Raw genomic sequence first — 17,367 nt, forward strand, 5'->3', positions numbered from 1 at the left:
ATAGTGGTGTTTATAGTTTATCAAATGAAAGACTCAATATTTCATTTAAGTTAGTTCTTTCTAAATTATACCATAGATTTAATAAGAATATTAATTTAAGTAATCAAGTTTTGGAACTATAGGAACTAGTTGTCCCAAACTTACTTAGAGAGCCAAAAGATGTAGAGGATTCAAAATTAAGGGGAATAAGCTATGATTGCTTTATCCTCTCAAAATATATTGAGAAACTTATCAGTAAGGCAGTGATATTTGAAGGAGGGACAATAGTGAGGAACTGAGGGCGAGGCTCTTATGGTAGGATCTGCTCTCTTTTAGAGGAAGAAGAGACAGTGAAGAGATTTTTCAGGGAAAGCAAGAACATACTTTCTCTATAGCAGAAATATATATTATATAGAAATAAATAATAATTTATATAAAATTATACATATATTTCTGATGATAAACGTCACCCAAGAAAGGAACAGTTTGGAGTGTGTGAATATATTTATGTAAGACTGATGGAAATATAAGTTGTAAAATTTATTTGTTGAAAGAGAGTTTGACTATTTCTTATAACATCATTTACATTTTCAACCTACAAATGAAAAGTTTTACTGTTAGATAATCCACTTAAATATCAAACCATGAATGAACAAAACAAATTGCCCAGGAATATTAACAAGCCTTATTTATAAAATTCCAATATGGAAATAAACAAAATTCACTGAAAAGAAAATAGATGAGCAGACTGTGTTATATTCAGGAAATAAATGATTATTTGGGAAGAGGAAACAGCTGTTAACTCAGTCAAGGGACAAAGCTGGATATCAAATCATTTGTGTTCATCAAATGGATACACTGTTTAAAGTAAAGACAAAGAAAACTAACATAATGTCTGCCTTTGAATAGCCAGAGTATAATTAGAGAAAGTCATGAGAGCAAGTTCCTTGGAAACAGGATTCTTTATAACTTGTTTGGATGTGTGCTTTTAAGGCATTTGCAATCTTTAAAACATACCAAAATCCTTTATGGTTGTATATTATAATGTTTGTAAATTTTATCTTAAGCATAGTATTTAAAAGATATGTATATATATTTATATATTTATAAGTTATTATTCCATAAGCTATATTATAATTTGGGGTGAGAATTGTTATTATTTCCATATTTATAGATACTGGTAATACTGTACCCAATTATGGAAAAATATTACAGAAATAAATCCCAAATGAAAATGTAAATTTGGATAGTGGGACTACTAGTGATTTGTATATTACATTTTTGCTTATATAGTTTAATGGTTTTATACACTTATTGTATCTATGTAAATAAAGAGTCCATTTCAATACAGTCAGCACTTCATCTAAGGCATAAATTTGTCAACTTTTCTACATTTTTTTTTTGAATTTCATTCAGAAATTTATTTCAAGTTTTACAAATACAAATAGCCAAATCACTATGGATGTAACATTTATTTATTTATTTTTAATTAATTTATTCATAATACATCTTGATTGTTAGCCCTTCCCCTGTTTCCTCCCATTCCTCCCTCCCTCCCACTTCCCCCCTTCTCCCCTCTCCTATGTCTGTGATTGAGGGAGACTTCTTCCCCCTATGTATGCTCTAAGATTATCGAGTCTCTTCTTGGTAACTTGCTATCCTTCTTCTGAGTGCCACCAGGCCTCCCCATCCAGGGGACATGGTCAGAAAAGGGGCACCAGAGTTCACGTGAGAATCAGATCTCACTCTCCACTCAACAGTGGAGAATATCATGTTCGTCGGCTAGGTCTTGGTAGGGGTTCGAAGTTTACTGCCTATTTCTCCTTGGCTGATGCCTTAGTTTGAGGAGGACCCCAGGACCCAGATCTGCCTGTCATAAAGTTCTTCTTGTAGGTTTCCAGGACCCTGTGGGTCAAATTATTTCCCCATTCTTCCATGCTACTCTCGCCTAAAGTCTCAATAGGATGTCCTCTCCTCTGACCCACTTTCTCGGTAAGTAAGGTTTTTCATGGGACGTATCCCTTGGACTAGTGTTTTGATATAAGTGAGTATATACCGTTTGTCTCTTTTTGCTTCTGGGTGAACTCACTCATTATGATAATTTCTAGGTCAATCCATTTGTCCACAAATTTCGGGAATTCCTCGTTTTTAATAGCTGAGTAATACTCCATAGTGTAAATGTACCATAGTTTCTTAGTCCATTCTTCTACTGAGGGACATTTAGGCTGTTTCCATGTTCTGGCTATTGTGTATAAAGCAGCTATGAACATGGTTGAGTATATGTCCCTGTTGTGTGTTAGGGCATTTTCTGGGTATATTCCAAGGAGTGGGACAGCTGGGTCTTGAGGAAGCCCTATTCCCATTTTTCTGAGAAAACGCCAGATAGCTTTCCAAAGTGGTTGTACTAGTTTGCATTCCCACCAGCAGTGAAGGAGTGTTCCTCTCTCTCCACATCCTCGCCAACATGTGGTGTCATTTGAGTTTTTGATCTTAGCCATTCTGATGGGTGTAAGATGGAATCTCAGTGTCGTTTTGATTTGCATTTCTCTGATGCCTAACGAGGATGAGAATTTCTTTAAGTGTTTCTCAGCCATTTGATATTCCTCTGTTGAGAATTCTCTGTTTAGTTCTAAGCCCCATTTTGCAATTGGGTTGTTTGGTTTTGTGGTGTTTAATTTCTTGAGTTCTTTATATATTTTGGATATTAAAACTTTGTCAGATGAAGGGTTGGTGAAGATCTTTTCCCAGTCTGTAGGCTGTCGCTTTGTTCTCTTGACAGTGTCTCCTGCCTTACAGAAGCTTCTCAGCCTCATAAGGTCCCATTTATTAATGGTTGACATTAAGGCCTGGGCTGTGGGTGTACTGTTCAGGAAGTTGTTTCCTGTGCCTATGTGTCCCAGGCTCTTCCCCACTTTTTCCTCTAACTGAGTTAATGTCTCTGGTTTTAAGTTGAGGTCTTTAATCCACTTGGACTTGAGTTTTGTGCATGGTGACAAATAAGGGTCTAATTGCATTTTTCTACATGTAGACATCCAGTTAGACCAGCACCATTTGTTGAAGATGCTATCATTTTTCCATTGAATAGATTTGGCTTCTTTGTCAAAAATCAAGTGAGCAAATGTGTGTGGGTTCATCTCCGGGTCTTCAATTCGATTCCATTGATCCACCAGCCTATTACTTTGCCAGTACCATGCTGTTTTAATTACTGTTGCTCTGTAGTACAGCTTGAGATCAGGTATGGAGATTCCTCCGGAGGATCTTTTATTGTATAGGATTGTTTTTGCTATTCTGGGTTTTTTATTTCTCCATATGTATTTGAGAATTAATCTTTCAATATCTTCAAAATATTTTGTAGGTATTTTGATAGGGATTGCATTGAATTTGTAAATTGCTTTTGGTAAGATGGCCATTTTTACTATGTTAATTCTCCCGATCCATGAACAAGGTAAATCCCTCCATCTTCTGATGTCATTTTCAATCTCTTTCTTCAAAGGTTTGAAGTTTTTTTCGAATAAGTCCTTCACTTGCTTGGTTAAAGTTATTCCTAGATATTTTATATTGTTTGTGGCTATCGTGAAGGGAGTAGTTTTCCTAATTTCTTCCTCTGCCTGTTTGTCATTTGTATACAGAAAGGCTACTGACTTTTTCGAGTTTATTTTGTATCCTGCCAATTTGCTGAAGGTGTTTATCAGCTGCAGGAGTTCTCTGGTGGAATTTTGGGGATCGCTTATGTACACTATCATATCATCTGCAAATAGGGATAATTTGACTTCTTCCTTTCCCATTTGGATCCCCATGATCTCCTTTTGATGTCTTATTGCTCTGGCTAGAACTTCAAGAACTATATTGAAGAGATATGGGGACAGAGGGCAGCCTTGTCTGGTTCCCGATTTTAGAGGGATTTCCTTGAGTATCTCTCCATTTAATTTAATGTTGGCTGTTGGTTTGCTGTAAATAGCCTTTATTATGTTTAGATAAGTGCCTTGTATTCCCGATCTCTCCAGAACTTTAAACATAAATGGGTGTTGGATTTTGTCAAATGCTTTTTCTGCATCAAGAGAGATGATCATGTGGTTTTTCTCTTTCAGTTTGTTTATATGATGGATAACATTGATGGATTTCCGTATGTTAAACCATCCCTGCATGCCTGGAATGAATCCTACCTGGTCATGGTGGATGATGTCTTTGATATGCTGTTGTAATCGCTTTGCGAATATTTTGTTGAGTATTTTTGCATCAATGTTCATAAGAGAAATTGGTCTGAAATTCTCTTTTTTTGTTGGGTCTTTGTGAGGTTTAGGTATCAATGTGATTGTGGCCTCATAGAAGGAATTTGGTAATGTTCCGTCCATTTCTATCTTTCGGAATAGCTTGAATAGTATCGGTATTAACTCCTCTTTGAAGGACTTGTAGAATTCTGTGCTGAAGCCATCTGGCCCTGGGCTTTTTTTGGTTGGGAGACTATCAATGGTTGCTTCTATTTCTATAGGCGAAATAGGGCTATTTAATTTGTTTATCTGGTCTTGGTTCAATTTTGGCAAATGGAATCGGTCGAGAAATTTGTCCATTTCCCTTAAATTTTCGAATTTTGTGGCATAAATGCCTTTAAAGTAGGTTCTTATGATTCTTTGTATTTCTTCAGTATCTGTTGTTATGTCTCCCTTTTCATTTCTGATTTTGTTAATTTGGATAGTGTTTCTCTGTCTTTTCGTTAGGTTGGCTAACGGTTTGTCTATCTTGTTAATTTTCTCAAAGAACCAGCTCTTGGTTTTGTTGATTCTTTGGATTGTTCTCTTTGTTTCTAATTTATTGATTTCAGCCCTGAGTTTGATTATTTCTAGGCGTCTACTCCTCTTGGATGTTTCTGCTTCTTTTTTTTCTAGAGCTTCCAGATGTGTTGTTAAGTTGTTTATGTGGGATGATTTCATTTTCTTTTAAAAGGCACTTAGTGCTATGAATTTTCCTCTTAGCACTGCTTTCAATGTGTCCCACAAATTTGAATATGTTGTTCCATCATTTTCATTGAGTTTCAGGAAGTCTTTAATTTCTTCCCTTATTTCTTCCATGACCCATGTTTCATTAAGTAGAAAGTTGTTTAGTTTCCACGTGTTAGTATGCTTTTTGTTATTTCTGTTGTTGTTGAAGTCCAGCCTTAGACCATGGTGATCTGATAAGATACAAGGTATTATTTCAATCTTCTTGTATCTGTTGAGGTTTGCTTCGTGACCAACTATGTGATCAATTTTAGAGAATGTTCCATGGGGTGCTGAGAAAAAGGTATACTCCTTTGCGTTTGGGTGGAAAGTTCTGTAGATATCTGTTAGATCCATTTGATTCATGACATTGGTTAATGAGGTTATTTCCTGGCTTAGTTTTTGAATCAAAGACCTATCCTTGAGTGAAAGTGGGGTATTGAAGTCGCCCACTATTAATGTGTGGGTATCAATAAGTGGGGCAAGCTTTGTTAATAACTCTTTTACAAATGTGGGAGCCCTTGTATTTGGAGCATAGATGTTCAAAATCGTGATGTCTTCTTGGTTGACTTTACCTTTGACGAGTATGAAGTGTCCATCCTCATCTCTGTTGATTAATTTTGGTTGAAAGTCTATTTTATTAGATATTAGAATGGCTACCCCAGCTTGTTTCTTGTGACCATTTGCTTGGAATATTTTCCCCCAACCCTTTACTCTGAGACAATGTCTGTCCTTGTGGTTGAGATGTGTTTCTTGAATGCAGAAGAATGTTGGGTCGTGTTTATGCAACCACTCCATTAGTCTGTGTCTTTTTATTGGAGAATTGAGACCATTGACATTGAGAGATATTAATGACCAGTGATTGGTAAGTCCCTTCATTTTTGGTATTTGTAACAGTCAAGATTTTGTGAGGTTGTGATTTTGCAATGGTATAGTTACCTATTTCCTATGTAGTTTTGGTTGTAGACCAGTTGGGGTGGAGTTTTCCTTCTAGTAACTTCTGTAAAGTCGGATTTGTGGCTAGGTACTGTTTGAATTTGTTTTTGTCATGGAATATCTTGTTTTCACCATCAATGGTTATTGATAATTTTGCTGGATATAGTAGTCTTGCCTGATATCTGTGTTCTCTTAGGGTTTGCAGAACCCCTGTCCAGGCCCTTCTGGCTTTCATGGTCTCTGCTGAGAAGTCAGGAGTAATTCTGATAGGTTTGCCTTCATACGTTACTCGGCCTTTTTCTCTTGCTGCTTTTAATATTTTTTCCTTGTTCTGTATATTTTGCGTTGTTATTATTATGTGACGGGAAAATTTTCTTTTCAAGTCTATTCTGTTTGGTGTTCTGTAGGCCTCTTGTATGCTCGTATGCATCTCCTTCTTCAAATTGGGGAAATTTTCTTTTATTATTCGATTAAAGATATTTGCTGGACTGTGGAGTCGGTTGCCTTCTCTTTCCTCTATCCCTATTATTCTCAAGTTTCGTCTTTTCATGTTATCTTTTATTTCGTGAATGCTTTGTGTTTGGAGCTTTTCAGATTTAGCATTTTCCTGGATGGTTGATTCCAGTTCTGCGATTGTATCTTCAAGTCCCGATATTCGTTCTTCCATCTCTTGCAATCTGTTAGATAATGCCACCTCTGAGATCCTTGTTTTCTTCTTTGATGCCTCTTGATCACGTTTTTCTTCTGTGTGTTCCTGTATCATAGCTTCCATTTTTATCTTCATGTCTTGGACTGTTTTAATGATTTCCTTCATCTGGTTATTTATATTTTTCTGAAATTCTTCAAATGCCTCTTTATATGATTCTTTTAACTCTTCAGCCCTCTTGTTTGCCTCCTCCTGCAATTGTTTACAGATTTTAATTGTTTCTTCCTTTATCATTGTCTTTACTAGGGCTTTGAGGTCCTTTTTTTGACTATCCATTGTTGTTAGGTTCTCCAGGTTGTTTTCATTGGGAATGCTGGTATCTGGAGATGCCAAACTGTTTTGGTTTTTGTTAGCATTCTTTCGCTGTCCTCTTGTCATTTTGATGTCTCTGATGTTGGAAGATATTTTGTAGTGACCTTTGCTGGTTGAGAGTGGTTAATTGATGACTGATTATAGGTCAGGTGCTCTTGCCTGTGGGGATCAAGGAGTATTTCCGTGGAACAGGTAGTTGATCTGGTTTCCCTTCTGGTGATTTTCCTCTGCACCGTGGGCTCCAGGCTGAGTCATCCAAAGTAGATTTCTCTTTGGATTTTACTGCTGTGATTCAGATCAGCAGTTTTGGGACCTAGATTAAGGTCCACACAGACCTTCTGGTTGTGTAGGTTGATCTCTGCTGCCTGTCCTTCCTGTGGCTTTGTAGTCAAGATCCCAGGTAAATCAGATCTTCTGGAGGTGTAGCTGTCTTTTAGGTCTATCTCTATACCCTGTAGAGGTGTTCACCTTCTCCCAGAACTATATGCCTGGAGGGACCAAGGTCGCTCCTGGTCAGCAATTAGATACTGCAAGCAAGACCCAAGTTTTGTCTCTTGATATTGTGAGATTGCCTGCCTTGTTTGGGCCAAGAGCCCCTGATAAGCTCTCTATTCCAGGGAGTGCAGGACCAGTGCCTTGTGACTGGGTGGGTAGGCACAATGGCAGGAAAGCGGTGCAGCGCTCTGGAGAAAAGCCGTGGGTCGGAACCAGATCTTCCCGCCGAGCTCTGATGCTCCACTAATGCTCTGGGTCAGCAATTAGACACTGCAAACACGACCCACCCAAGTCTTGACTCCCGAAAATGTGAGAGTGCCTGCCTTGGTCGGGCCAGGGGCCCCAGATCAGCCCTCTAGTTCAGGGAGTGCAGGACCAGTGCCTTGTGACTGGCTGGGTAGGCACAATAGCGGTGCAGAGCTCTGGAGAAAAGCCGTGGGTCGGAACCAAGTCTTCCCGCCGGGCTCTGATGCTCCACTAATGCTCTGGGTCAGCAATTAGACACTGCAAACACGACCCACCCAAGTCTCGACTCCCGATAATGTGAGAGTGCCTGCCTTGGTCGGGCCAAGGGCCCTGGATCGGCTCTCTAGTTCAGGGAGTGTAGGGCCAGTGCCTTGTGACTGGCTGGGTAGGCACAATAGCGGTGCAGAGCTCTGGAGGAAACCCGCGGGTCGGAACCAGGTCTTCCCGCCGGGCTCTGATGCTCCACTAATGCTCTGGGTCAGCAATTAGACACTGCAAACACGACCCACCCAAGTCTCGACTCCCGATAATGTGAGAGTGCCTGCCTTGGTCGGGGCAAGGGCCCCAGATCAGCCCTCCAGTTCAGGGAGTGCAGGACCAGTGCCTTGTGACTGGCTGGGTAGGCACAATAGCGGTGCAGAGCTCTGGAGAAAACCCATGGGTCGGAACCAGGTCTTCCCGCCGGGCTCTGATGCTCCACTAATGCTCTGGGTCAGCAATTAGACACTGCAAACACGACCCACCCAAGTCTCGACTCCCGAAAATGTGAGAGTGCCTGCCTTGGTCGGGCCAGGGGCCCCAGATCAGCCCTCTAGTTCAGGGAGTGCAGGACCAGTGCCTTGTGACTGGCTGGGTAGGCACAATAGCGGTGCAGAGCTCTGGAGAAAACCCGCGGGGTTGGAACCAGGTCTTCCCGCCGGGCTCTGACGCTCAGCTATCGCTCTAGGCAAGACCCACATCTCCTGATATGTCTGTGGAAGCAGTTCCAAGCTGACTTCTCACTGCCGCTGTTTGCAGGCTCAATCCACTGTGATTGGTGTTAGGTTGGGCCCTAGATGGCCAGCGAGCTGCAGTCCCTCCACCTGTTGGGACCCTCCGCCTGCGTTTCCACTCGCCCCAGGTGGGTTATCTCTGCAGTTTGGGGTGGTGTGGAAGGAGGAATCCTAGGGCAGATTCCCCCTCTTCATTGAGACTCCTGGCTAGGGTCTCCGGAAAATCCCCTCCCCAAATAGCGAGTCGGTGCTTTCTATGCAGCTGTAGTTTGCATGTGGATTCCGTTCTAGAGTTTGGGGAGTACCTTTTGCACCTCCGGGATGTTTGTCCTCGGGGAGGGGGGTGGGCCCCCTGTTTGGACTGCAGTCTTTGGGGCCCCACTCACCTACAGTTCTCAAAGTCCAGCAATCTGTTTCTCTATTTATGTCCCTGGTCTTCACGGAGTAGATCAGATACGCGGCTTATTGGTCGGCGCCATCTTGGAATCCTCCCTTTTCTACATTTTTAAGTAAGACATTACCACCAAATTTTTCTTATAAAAAGTCTAGATGATGTGTCTTTTAACAGAAAATAAAATGGTAAAAAAAATACTTAAATATAAGTGATTTATAAAAAATGTGCAGTAGGGCTTTGCTTTATCTTTTTGTATTTCATGGAGATTTACCAGGAAAAGTTTTGCAACCATTGTAATAGAATAATGCTAAATCCACTCAAATAGTCACTTTGAAGGATCATGGTCTAATTTTGCTCTGTGGAATATTGCTCCATCTTCTGATAAGTTCTCAATAATTTGGCATGCTTTCAAAGATAAATCAATTATTTAGGGAACAAGAAATTCGGGAAACTACATCCTTCACAATAGCCACAAAGAATATAAAGTATCTTGGTGTAACTCTTACCAAGCAAATAAAAAACTTTTATGACAGGAACATCAAATCTCTGAAGAAAGAAATTGAAGAAGATATCGGAAGATGGAAAGATGCCCCATGCTAATGGATCAGGAGGATTAACATGGCAAAAATGGCCATGTTGCCAAAAGCAATCTACAGATACAGTGCAGTTCCCATCAAAATAAAACCAGAAGGAACATTACCAAACTCATTCTATGAGGCCACAGTCACCTTGACACCTAAACCACACAAATACCCAACAAAAAAGAGAATTTCAGTCCAATTTTCCTTATGAACACTGATGCAAAAATACTCAATAAAATACAGGGAGGACATCCTATTGGGTCTAGATGAGAGAAGCATGGGAGAATGGCAAAGTAGAAGAATCCAGAGGGTCCTAGAAACCTACAAGAAGAACATTATGATAGGCAGATTTGGACCCAGGGGTCTTACTCAAACTATGGCACCAGCCAAGGATAATAGGTGCAGAAAACTTCAAACCCCTACCCAGATCTAGTCAATGGACAGGACATTCTCCACAGTTGAGTGCAGACTGGGGTCTGACTTTCACACAAACTCTGGTGTCCCATATTTGACCATGTCCCCTGGAGGGGGAGACGTGGTGGCACTCAGAGGAAGGATAGCAGGTTACCAAGAAGAGACTTCAGCATATACAGGGGGAGTTGGTCCCCCTCAATCACAGTCATAGGGGAGGGGAGTAAGAGGAAAATGGGAGGGAGGGAGGAATGGGAGGATACAAGGGATAGGATAACCATTGAGATGTAATATGAATAAATTAAAAAAATAAAAAAATAAAAAAATACTTGCAAACCAAATCCAAGAACACATTAAAAATATCATTCATCATGGCTAAGTAGGCTTCATCCCAGCCATGTAGGGGTGGTCCAATATATGGAAATCCATCTATGTAATCCATCATATAAACAAACTGAAAGAATAAAACCACATGATCATCTCCTTAGGTGCCGAAAAAGCATTTGACAAAATTCAGCACTCAGTCTTGTTAAAAGTCTTGGAGAGATCGGGAATACAAAGCACATACCTAAGCATAGTAAAGCCAATATACAACAAGCCTTTAGACAACACCAAACTAAATGGAGAGAAAGTTAAATCACTTCCACTGAAATCATGGACAAGACAAGGCTGCCAACTCACTCCACATCTCTTCAATATAATATTTGAAGTCCTAGCTAGAGCAATAAGACAACTAAAATTGGTCAAAGGAACACAAATTGGAAAGGAGGAAGTCAAAGTATCACTATCCTCAGATGATATGATCGTATAAATAAGTGACCCCCAAAATTCTGCCAAGGAACTCTTACAACTGATGAACACCTTCAGCGAAGTGGCTGGATTAAAATAAATCATCTAAAAAAAATCAGTATGTATTTTGTATACAAATGACAAACGGGCTGAGAAAGCAATTAAGGAAACTATACCTTTCTCAATAGCCACAAAAAGCAAAGTATCTTGGTGTAACACTTCAAGCAAGTGAAAGACCTGTATGAAAAAGCCCTTCAAGTCTGTGAAGAAAGAAAATTGAAGAAGTTATCAGAAGACGGAGAGGCCTCCCATGCTTGTGGATCGGGATGATCAATGTAATTTTCTTTTTGAAAGAATATATAGAAAGTCATTGACTAATTCTCATTGATTAAAAACAAATGTCATAATTTATTTATCTGCATTATTTCTTTTATTTTTGAAACTATAATAGTACAATATCATTTTCCCTTCATTTTCCTCTCTCCAAATTTTCCCAGATACCCCTTCTTGCTCTCTTTCATTAATTGCTGTTACATAGTTATTTATGTACATGAATATACACACATACGTATACTTAGTTATATAAATACAACTTTCTTAGTATTTATAATGTTATTTTTATGTATCTTTTTAGGGCTGACCACTTGGTACTGAATAACCAATTGGTGTGCTCTTCCTTGGGGAAGAATATTTATTCTGCTCTCAGCATTCCTTAGAAGAAAAATGAAATCATGAACTCTGCAGGTAAATGGGTGGAACTAGAAAATGTCATGTTCAGTAAGATAGCCCACACCCAGGAAGCCAAATATTGTATGTCTTTTCTCATCTGAGGCTCCTAGCTCCAAATCTTCACTTGTGAGTACACATTCTACAGTAACTGCAGAAACAAGGGATGTAAAAGATGACCAGTATGAGGCTATCACTCACTCATTAATTCACTAATCCTGTTATTCAACAAATATTGATTAAATACAACTGTGTGCCTACTCCATGTGTCAACCTCAGACTGAGATTTGGTGTCCTAATCATCAAAATAACCATCAATGTTTTTTCAGTGAATGTTGTGTAATATGCAGACACGTCTACATGTGGTAGTTATATTCCTGAAATCACAGCGCTCAGGAGAGTAGGCAATGAGAAGTACATTTGTCAATTTTTAATGTACTGCACATTTTCAGAATTTAATTCTGCTATATCTTTCCAGTCTTTTCATCATATGTAAAAATAAAATTATTGTGAGAGAAAGGAAAAATAACAGAAGATCTGAAACTTAAAAGTTAGTTGTGTTTTAACCTTGAGTCAAAAAGTTTACCCTTTGAGTAAATTTATTGTAGAAGTGCATGAAGTACTTAAAAAAAATAAGGTGTTAGAGTAAAGGTTTCCAAGAAAATTCAAATGCCTTTTACATTGCATGAGATTATTGTCTTAAAAATGACATGAGATATTTTGCCTATGAGTATTGACATTGGTGTGGGCTAGACTGATCTCTTGATGTTATATTTGATGCAATGGTTTAAATACAAGCCATGCACTGGGGACCATTTTCAGAAACTACTGTGAGACAGTGGCAAAAAGAAACAGTGAAAAAAAATAATACTGAGTGAGAGGCTGATGATCCCTTTTCTTTGAAATCTTGGACTGAAGGTAGAGACACATTTCAAAATTGCTCCACCGAGAAATGCCTCACTTCCATTTAGGACGTGCACTCTGTGTGAGAGCGGTGTGGGTCATAGGTTTAATTTGTCTGGCTATTTTCACAGACAGGAATATTTTTACGGTTCTCTTTGTGGTTTTCGCGGGCAGGTGAGGAGATATGAGGGGGACCCCAGCAGTCTGCTTGCAGGATGTTAAGGTGTCTGTTTCTTTCTCTTCTGTGGGAAACAGAAATACATACTCTTTAAAGTCATTTCATGAAGCTAAACCACTTCAATATTTCTTGCCCTCTTAGGAAAAAAATACACTAACAAATCTCTTTTAGTGTTGTAGTGTTTTGAGACATCCTGTTAATAATGCGCAGGTGGTGAGAAGTCCTGCCTAATGTAGAAGGCTTTGTTAAAATACCGCAAATCAAGTCCATGGCCATGTACATGATAGACAAGAGCTTTCCTGCTGAGCTCTGCATTGCAGTGCTGTTACTATTTCCAGCTCTAAAATAGGATGAAGCACTATTAACGCGTATTTGTAAATAAGCTGGCTTTCAGTTTTCAAACTTGTACAATTCTATTGTTGGAGCAAAAAATACAGGAAGATTTGAGTCTTACTAGGGGGGAAAAAATCCCTTTTGTATATGCAGGGCACCTACCAGCTCTCTTGATTCTTGCCAAATCAAAACATTTCAAAATTCTCCTTACGTTTTCATCCTCTGTTGTTAGTCAAAGAAAAGAAATCCACCTTGTCTGACTGTTCCTCCTGGGATATGAAAAGTGGCCAAGATTGGGAAGAAAAGCCACACAGCATGCATTTGTGAATTATTGGTGAAACTTTAAGTAATCGTATTTTATGACTTGGCTCTCTGCTTCAGTATTTACAAATATGAATTGAGGGTTTGAGTTTGGTGAACCTCTTCTGCCTTTGCCTCACAGTAATTTTTTGGGGGGAGAAATCAAACCTGGTACTATGTGCAGTTCCTTAGCAATATGTAAATGGTCTCATTAATAATTGAGCAAGAGTGAGCTGCTTCTCAGAGGTTTAAACTATCTTAATCCCCCACTATGCCTCACGGCTTTCTTCTCTTCACCTGAGTTATTCAAACATTTTATAATATTAGCTTTTCTTTTCCATAAAGAGCCACAGTGGTGGATTCAGCACAGCTTAGCATCATACTACAATTGAATCACATGGCTCTTACGCACAGGATTCCTTTTCACAATCCAATTCAATTACTGTTGAGCATATCAAGCCAAAAGAAACCAAACAAATCCAGACAGATAAATTGATAATATGGTGCAGTAATTCATTTTCCAATCATTAAGAATATAAAATACAGATGAATAATAAATAACAGGATTCATTCTAAGGAAACACATTTATCCTAAATGGCCGCCACTAACTATAGCTTTCAGTAAGCACACATAGAAGTTTTAAACTTTTCTTAATTTAGTTGAAATATTGAGTTTTTAAAAAATGACTTATCTCTATGTGTTAACTTATTTAACATTCGATCATTATTACCTTATTTTTTAAAATCAATTTTCATTTTCTCTTTATGTTTCAAATTCTTCTTAATTCTTTAACCTAAAATATGCTATTTGAAATATGTAAAATACATGAAAATGCATCCCGTACAGAAAGCATAAAAAATCCATGGGGTAAGATGATAAGAAATACAAATAATAGGCATTTTATGCTATTATCTCTATAATGCATATTATTTAAAAAATTTATAATAGATATTTATAACCCTTACAATACTTAATCTTTTTAGTCTCCAAATTAGTCTTATTTTTGTATCCAAGCCTAAGCGTGTTCCAAATCCAGTTGGTAACTTGTATGTCGTGAGAAGGAGGAAGGAATAAGTAGGGTAACTATTTCTGCCTCAATACCTTCCTACAGTCACTAGGCTGGTACTGGAGGGTTTGCAAGGCTTTGAATAAACTAACCATGGAGGGAGTTCCAGGCTCTTATGTCATGCCTATGGCCAACAAAGCCTTCAATCTGTGTTTAGTTTGAATCTAAAGGTAACCAAGACCAGTAGAGTACCACCTGAGGTACAGTCTAGGCCCATGCTGCCTATAGACCAAGACGACTCATGGGCTACCCTAAATTTAACAAGCAATGGGTGACGCTGGCCATAAGTGGAATAGGGTTGTGTGTCTCCATCTGAGTCTGGGATATCTCCTTTGTGTTTTCCCATGTCTCAAGGAAAAGTTCTGATCTAAGTTACCTACCATTATCTTCCATTAGCAAGTAGCTACTATTCCATGTGGTGTTTCCCACAATTAGATACTTTTAATAAGAGCAGTCCCTTGATTATAAAGGCTGTCACTAATCTGAGTCGTATCTGATTCTCTTTAGCACAAAGATCTTAATTTATCCAGAGGTTACTGAGGCTCATGTCGTAGCTTGCTGTTATGCAGCTAAATCATGTGGCCAGCACACCAGGATTAATGTCTTTTTCCATCCCCAGACTGATTAAGCATCTCCTGAGAACACTAACCTTGGACACCTCTGCTGCTTAAAGTTGTTGGCTAACGGGAACAGTACCTTGCCCACCAAATGCTAACTAGTTTTTCTTGCCCTCAAATCTAAAAGCTGAAGGGATATGCATAGTCTCAAGAAAGCAGGAGGTGGATCATGTCCTCTCAAAGGATGGTAGTGGTTCACCCAAACTTAAGCCTGCTCACCAATATGTAGAACTGTGCTGCCACAGAAGTTACATCTGGGAGCGCTGGCCTAGATGTTCGAGCCTGTTTTGGATTTCTTATAAACCAATTCCAATATTATAGTGCTGTGTTTAAACCTATATTTTAAAAGACCATTATTGGTTTGCAGCTGCATACAGTCCACCCTTACATTCTTAGCTTCCTCACATAGACATGCATATGTATCATATCATATATATGTATATGAATCCACTTCTTCACATAAAATCTACCTACTTTGAATGTAAAGGTAACAATTATCCTATGATCATATTAACTAGAAAATTAAATATGTGTATGGGTAAAAACTTTTGTTTTCTTTCCTATCTCAAACATCTAATACATCATGAGCTTAAATTTGCCATAAATAGAAACCACATTAACTAACTCACTATTTCTCAGTAACTTGGGCACAGAAACTCATATTTAAAATGTTAGGGTACCAAATTATTCTTCATATGCACAAAAGAATATAGGGCACATTGGCTCCCATATTTGATGGGTTTTTCACCTGTGGGTGAACAAGATTGATCAAAAGAAATCTATAGAGTTATAGTATATAAAGTCAGATCATTTCTTGATTCTTTCACATACATGTAAGATTGTACATAAAACTAAATTACATTATAAGTGCTTTGGCCAAATATTATTAAGTTTTCAGCAAGGTAATAATCTATCATAAAAACCAGTTATTTTTACTTGAGCAACAGCAAAAGATATTTAGCTTATTTTTTGCTCATAAGAGCTTGGATTCAGTCTCTGTCAAAACCACAATGGCCCTGGAAGAAGATGAAACGTGAGTCCTCCTTCCTTGGAGTCTGACCAGCTTGGCTTTCCTGCTTGAGTGCTGTAGAATGGAAGTGTATTAAGTTCTATTTTTATCTTGGTCTAAGTTAAGAAAAGGAGTTATTTAATTGCAATTGTCAGCACTGGCTTATTGGTGTCTCACTCTTAGGCATATCTATATAAGAATTAAAGAACTATCTTGAAATATTAGGTAAACCATAGTCATTGCAACATTATTTACAAAGTCAAGTAGTGGAAGCAATCAAAATATCCACATGTGATTCACATAAATATTGTTGCTCTGTTTTTAATTTTCTGAAATTTTAAATTTTCCTACTGTTTTCTAATAGTTATAGTACTTTATGCTATTATCAATATTCAAATGATTCATTTTTCTACATTGTGAGCTATGTGGGCCATCTTTAATTTGTTGAACATAGCCTTTCTAGCAGGAGTGTTGAGTGATTTCTGCTCATGTTTTCTATCTCATAAACAATTTATCTAACATTTATACCACTGTTTAGCAAGTGGCTACATTTATTACATATCTTCCTTAGATTCCATATCTCCATTTTATTTCAGCCCTGCTCAAAGCCACTCTGGACTATATTCCTCAGAACCCTATACCAGTCTGGGCAATGTGAGCTTTGTTTTTTCTTGTCTGGATATTCTTATCAAGAACGTAAAATGACTCAAAATGGATAAGTTCAGCTTTTTTATGGAGTGAAATTGTCACAATAAAAGTTGTCTCTTCCATATAACAAATATGGGAAAAGATCTTTGGGAACCAATACTTAGACATAAATGTTTTTGGTCAAAGGGTGAAAATTCTTAAATATATTATAGCTTAACAAAGAATTAATTTATTAAGAGAATACAAGCATTGGAATGTATATTATAGAAAAATAGTAAGATTAGTAATACTCCATTAGATATTAATATAACATTTTTATTATTGGAATATTACTCAGACATTAAGAAGAATAAAACTGATACTGTTAAGTGGCAGGCACTTCTTTTTAAAGCACCTGAAGTTTGATACTCAGCAACCATGTCTGACAGCTTACAACTGCCTGTAACTAGCTACAGAGGTACCCCACTCCTATAGTTTTTGCAGGCACCTGCACTCAAGATTGTGTATTCTTTCCACATATGCACAACTTAAAATGAAAGTAAATAAGAATGACGTGCCGTTTGCAAGACTATAGAAGTGGAGATCACATGGTAAGTGAAATAAGCCAGACTCAAAAAGACAATTATATTTATTTTTTCTCATGAAAGAAGAAACACTATTGGGAATAGGAAGAAGACCAGTAGAAGGGAAGAGTTAAATAAGTATGGTTAAAATTAGCAAATAAAATAAAATATCTCATATCTATCTATCTATCTATCTATCTATCTATCTA

The 17,367-nt window shown here is 38.2% G+C and overlaps 1 long non-coding RNA gene across 1 annotated transcript in view; it reads left to right on the plus strand.

The window, feature by feature from the left end:
• Positions 1–16,653, plus strand: part of LOC311595668 — a 114,822-nt gene extending 98,169 nt beyond the window's left edge. Inside the window, exons 2-3 of the long non-coding RNA XR_014778528.1 lie at positions 11,449–11,558; positions 16,544–16,653. This is a non-coding gene — a long non-coding RNA (uncharacterized lncRNA). The remainder of the gene's footprint in view (positions 1–11,448; positions 11,559–16,543) is intronic.
• The last annotated feature ends 714 nt before the right edge of the window (positions 16,654–17,367 follow it).

Source organism: Acomys minous (assembly GCF_964271855.1).
Source record: "Acomys minous genome assembly, chromosome: 4".
NCBI lineage: Eukaryota > Metazoa > Chordata > Mammalia > Rodentia > Muridae > Acomys > Acomys minous.